The sequence below is a fragment of the Eupeodes corollae genome, chromosome 1 (assembly GCF_945859685.1).
Source record: "Eupeodes corollae chromosome 1, idEupCoro1.1, whole genome shotgun sequence".
NCBI lineage: Eukaryota > Metazoa > Arthropoda > Insecta > Diptera > Syrphidae > Eupeodes > Eupeodes corollae.
The window spans coordinates 177,948,741-177,955,384 of record NC_079147.1 but is presented as its reverse complement, the minus strand read 5'-3'; positions in this window follow the sequence as shown (position 1 = coordinate 177,955,384).

Genomic DNA, 6,644 nt, shown 5'->3' with positions numbered 1-6,644 from the left:
CGTTCAGTGTACTCGTAATGGAAGTAAGTTTTTCAATAATTTTTCTGTACCGTCGCGAAAGTTTTTTTGTATTCAACCTCGAATTTAAAGTGTTTTGAGTGTATGTACCTTTATCAGCGTAGTGTTTAGAAAGTTATTACAAGGTATGTATGTAAAAAACCTTATATTTATTAAACACATAACTTTTTTTCAGAATAAAGCTATATTTAAAATTAATTTTTTTTTAGTGTGCAAAATTCAAATTCCCCTAATTTCCAGACTAAAACGGTAAATCAACATTTACAGTTATGGTGAAACTAAAGTTGTCATATTGACTACTGAATGTCATCCTATTGACTATTGCGATAGTTAATGTGACAACTCGGTAGTCAATATGACAACTTTATACTGAATTTTCTATTCAGTTTTTTCCCCAAAATCATTATTCTTTCTTTTGCTTTGGCATCTGGTTGCAAAACAATTTCTTTCCTAAAATAAAATAATTTTTAAAGTTCTTAAATTCCAAAAAACTGGAAATTATAAGTTTTATCTAGTTTCGTTAGTGCATTATTAAAAACACCCAAAAACTTCAATTGAAAAAAATTACAAGGTAAAACATTATATTAATAAGAAAAATATTTTGAGATATAAAGTAATGGCGTCCTCTTTCAACTTAATATTTTTCAAAGTCAATTCAAAATATTTAGCCGACTAATATTGTTCAATAGTATCATTGGCGCATTTTGAAATACATGCGTAAGAAATCTATTGAGAGAAATGTAAGATAAATCATATAATTACAACAAATTATCTAAGGTATCAATACTTTAAAGAAATGCAAATTTGCTAATCCAAAAAAAAATGTACAGACAACGTGCATCATATTTTCCATCGTGGTTTTCATATTGACGACTGGATGTCATCCTATTGACTATTGCGATAGTTAATGTGACAACTCGGTAGTCAATATGAGAACTTTAAAATTTCCTATTGAGTTTTCATTTTTTTTTTTTCCAAATATCATAATTTTTTCTTGAGCTTTGGCATCAAGTAGTAAAAAAATGTCTCTTCTAAAATTAAATATTTTCAAATTTCGTAACTTCTAAATTTTAAGAAAAATATTAGTTTTAACTTGTGTCGTTACTGGATCTTTAAATAGATATTGAAATGTATGTGCATCAAATTGAATACATCGGTTGTCATATTGACTACCGCGATCATTCTGTTGACTATTGGGATAGTCATTCTTATATTTTAAATTTAGATTGCAAACATCTTCGTTTTTTATATAAATGTACCTTATTTTATTTATTTTGTATTAAAAATACACGATTGTCCTTAATATTTTTTCCATAGAGATGCAGGCATCGACGTAGAAGTTCAGAGAATTACAAAGTGGTATGATATCCAAGCAGTATTAAAGAATGTCATGATAAGCGACCAAATCGATTTTGAAAGTAATATTGAACAAATGCGCAAAGATTTTGGTGCGCCATTATTTGTTTCATTTTCAGGTTCACATTATGCACTTAGGCCAAACACATTCTTCCTCAATGTCGTCAACTCTAAGCCTTTCGACATCAATCCTCAAGGAAAAAACAGAGGAAAGCATTTAATGGAGATTTACAAAAGAAATGATTGCTTTCAACAACAACAACGTTATTAAACAGAAAACTAAGAAATCATTCCGTAAGTACAAACAACAATGAACTAGCTTTTCTTGATATACATACTTGAGTTTGCAAATGCTTTAAAATTAAAAATAGGTTTCATTTTTGATTAAAAACTGTTATAATACAAAATATTTATGATTTAATGATTCAGTACTTAAAACACATTTTATTAACAAATTAAACTTACAATTTTAGATGCAGATACAGATACCGAAACTTTATTCAATAGCTTGAAGTGTGACAATTTATCGGTCGAATAATTCAACAGCTTGTGGGCGGCATGTAGCCAATTAACTTCATCGAACAAAGCGAAATATTTGAAAAAGGGCCCAATTATAAAAAAACTCAAGATACAGACTGGTACGTTACATAAAAATAGACGTTTAAGTTGTTACAAGTTTCTGTTTTCAATCAAATAACATACAATTTATGTTGAAAAGATTGGCGCAACATTTTAAACAATCTTATTTTAAGGGTTTACAATTTACTAGTTAGTAATTCGTTAAATATTTAAAAATTTACTAAAGGAGTCCAAAATTAAAAAAAAAAATATTGCGTCTTTATTTTCATTTGGTTTTAGTTTCAAATGAATAGTTTTTGAAAATCAAAAATATTAAAAACCTTCATATTTTTTCAGTTTGTTTTTTCTACACATTATGAGAAGCTTTTTGCCTACTAAAATGAAGCTTAAAACTAACTAAAATTGTTTACAGGTCAGTTTTTTTATTTCGAAGAAAATATGAAGTTTTTCTAAAACAGTTCTTAACTGAGCACAAATTGATCTACAATCTTATAACCACGTTTATATGTATGTTTTTTCTTATTTCGTTATTAGATCGATAAAGACTTTCAAACGTTCTATGCAACCAGCACATCAATACCTTTCTTGTGGCAAAATCATTGGAATACATCAAAAACTTCATGAAGGAAAACATAAAGGACTAAAAGGTTACAGAAACATTGAACGACTTGGGAGATACTAATTTTGGAGAAGGTACGTACAATTATAATTATGTTCCTTTTTTATTTTATAATGATTGAAATAAAAATAAAATTAAATCTTAACCTATATATCTTAATTATGTCTACATAAACAATTGTAAAAATTGATGTGTCAACTTAATTTATAAACTTGCTGTATGAAATTAATAAATGCACAAATGTCAAACTGTGCATTACTAACGGTATCCTTTTTTATTTTTATTGTTTTCAGGTGATTTCGTGCTAAGGATAATTAAAAGCATTCACTTCTAATTATTTTCAATAGCAGCAGTTTCAAGAAAATCTGAAACCGGAGCCAAGTCAAGAAGCAAATTCACCATCAATGAGTGACTGATGGCATTCATCTTTAAAGCAGAGTATTAGAGGACAACATAGCATTCCGGAAATCCAGAGGTGAAACTATCCAACCTCTAATACTTAGAGTAAGGAAACAAATTAATACTTAATTTTGTTATATGGCCACAAAATCAAGACAACCAATGTCTTAAAAGCTGTGGACGTCTGTTTCAAATACTTTTTTTTGTTCAACTTAAACTTCATTGAAACATGAATCCAGAACTGTCAACAATGCAACCTACAGCTACGTTAAGTATAAAATATAATTTAATTATAAACAGAAGTAACTCTGTTGTTTTTATTTGTGGTGTATTATTTCTTGGGTTTTACTATTTTTGAACAGTTTTTTATTTCTTAACTACATTCAAAATAATATGATTTTAAAAATATATATAAAGTAAGCACATTAAGTTAGAAAAACAAGTAAACAAGAAACATCATTTCAACACAAGAAATAACACAAGCTTTGTATTTAGTATATAAGTAATATTAAAAAATATGGAAATTATCTATTTAAATAAATGTGTTTATCACTAAAAAACAAATTTTGTTTTTAATGAAATTTAAATTTTGAAGATTTTACAGATTGGAAACAAACGGGGTAAGTCCACAAAACACAAAACTGCGGTAGTCAATATGACAACTGTGGTAGTCAATATGACAACCGCGGATGGCATATTGACTACAGTGGTTGCCATATTGACTACCATAGTTGTCATATTGACTACCGCAGTTGTCATATTGACTACCGCAGTTGTCATATTGACTACTACAGTTGTCATATTGACTACCTTAGTTGTCGTATTGACTACCGCAATTGTCATATTGACTATCATAGTTGTCATATTGACTACCGCAATTGTCATATTGACTACCGCTGTTGTCTTATTGACTACCGCAGTTGTCATATTGATTACCTTGGTTGTCGTATTGACTACCGCAGTTGTCATATTGACTACCGCAATTGTCATATTGACTACCGCAATTGTCATATTGACTACCGCTGTTGTCTTATTGACTACCGCAGTTGTCATATTGACTACCTTAGTTGTCGTATTGACTACCGCAATTGTCATATTGACTATCATAGTTGTCATATTGACTACCGCAATTGTCATATTGACTACCGCTGTTGTCGTATTGACTACCGCAGTTGTCTTATTGACTACCTTGGTTGTCGTATTGACTACCGCAGTTGTCATATTGACTACCGCAATTGTCATATTGACTACCGCAGTTGTGATATTGACTACCGCAGTTGTCATATTGACTACCGCAGTTGTGATATTGACTACCGCAGTTGTTGTATTGACTACCGCATTAGTCAATGCGACAACCGTAGTTTCAATTTCTTTCAACCAAAGTTGTCATATTGACTACCACAGTTGTCATATTGACTACCAAATTGTACAAAAATTTCGGATCCCAATATTGACAACCGAAAATTGTTCTATTGACTATCGCGGTTATCGGCTGAAAATTGACTACCAAATAGTCATATTGACTACCAAAATAGTCAATAGGATGACTTTTTTCGTTCTGTGTATAAATCTCTTAAACCTGGTTTCTGCACCCACATTCAACTATTTAAACTCTTGCTTATTTGTTGAAATAACTACTACCTGCTCAAAACTCTTAATACACACATGTCATCTAACTCTACTAAACGGTCCACCTCTCGTGTTAATAACAATTCGCCCAAAGCTCCGTCTTCCCCTTTTCAAAAATCATCACAAAAAGTCATGGATAACAAAGACAAAACCTGGATGGATGAAAAACTGCGACAACAAAGTGAGTTTATTGTTTCACTTTTATCCAAAAAAATGGATGATTCTGAAAAAAAATTACTGAAGAACTAGGCCGTGAAATAAAAGACATTCAAAACAGTATTAGTGACATTAATAATCGAGTGGTTCAATTAGAATCATCACATACGGCCACCCAAACTAAAATCGTTTCACTTACCACCGAAGTAAACAATCTTAAATTGTCTTTAACGAATGCTACATCTGAGTGTACAAAAAGTAAGGCACTGCTTGTTGATAAAAGTGTTGAATTGACAAACATAAACAAAAAATTCGTTCAGACCGCCGAGGAATTAAAAAACATAAAACAGTCTATTGATGCTAACGAGAATCGTGTTGTTGCCCGTGATGCTTTCATGTTTGGTATACCATACTTGCCTAATGAAAATCTTAAATCAATCTTTAACTTGATATGCAACACAATTAATATTAAACCACCAACAATTTCTAATATATATCGCACGCGTCCAAAAATTAAATCACACAACAATTCTGCAATCATGATCAAATTTAATTCAGCGTATGACAAGAATTATGTTTTAACCTCAATCGCAAACTATCGGAAAAATAATAATAAACAGCTTTGCCTAAACGATATTCACCTTGCTTTTGATAGCACCTCTACCTCCGCGTCTTCTTCAACCATCCATATACGCGAAAGCTTATCGCAACAAAACAGATTTATTTTAAAACGTGCACTCGAGATGAAAAAAAGTAAACAACTTTCTTCTGTATACACTGCACGAGGAGTTGTGTATATCAAACGTCAAACTGAAGACACAGCTGTTTCAGTGAAATGCATCGAGGGACTCGAAGACGTTGCCAGATCAGCAGTTTCAAATGAAAATTAATATTATTGATTTAAAAGCTAATTTGAATTTATATTGAATAATTTTTTGCTTTTCTAATAACCCTTATTTAAATTTTGATTTTTTCACTTTATTTCAATTTAATTTATATCTTTCATTTTGTTATATTTTGTATATTAAATTTTTGATTAGTAAAATTTATTTTCCTTTTAATTGAATTCACTATTGTTATTAATTTTTCTTTTCTCTATCTTTCTTATTCCTAGTTTTTTAATCTACTTTCTTTTTTGTAGTTTTTCTTTTATATCTTTTTTCTTCTTGCTGTAGTAATATGACAAACAGTAAACAAAAAAGTGGTCTCCGGGTTTGTCACATCAATGCCCAAAGCTTATTACCGAAAATTGATGAATTTCGCGATCTTTTTGTTGGTTCTGATGTTGATGTAATTTGTGTTACGGAAACTTGGTTGAAGGATGAGTTAAGTGATGAGGTTTGTAGTTTGGAGGGATATCGTATTTTTCGTTTTAATAGAAAGGACCGTATTGGGGGAGGTGTAGCAATTTATGTTAAAGGAACAATAAAGTGCAGACTTAAATTTTGTTCTGAAGCTTCTAATAGTATTGAGTATTTATTTGTTGATATAATAGGTAACGAGGGTAGTTTGCTTATAGGTGCAATATATCGGCCAAATAGGTACATAGACCTTTCACCTTTGTTCACACTTCTAGAGGATGTTTCATTAAGTTCCCCTAATATTGTTCTTTGTGGAGATTTCAATTGCAACCTGTTGAGTTCAAATATTCTTACGCATAACTTACTAACGTTTAATTTAAGTCCAGTTAATACTAGTACACCAACTCACTTCTTCCGTGACGATGCAACATTATTAGATTTGTTTTTTGTTAGTAACACAAGTGATGTAGCTTTGTATGATCAGCTTTCTGCGCCAGCTTTTTCCAAACATGACCTAATTTTTTTGACTTTGAAATTTAGTTTTGATTACTCGTGCAAGAAAGTTACTTATCGGGATTTTCATAATA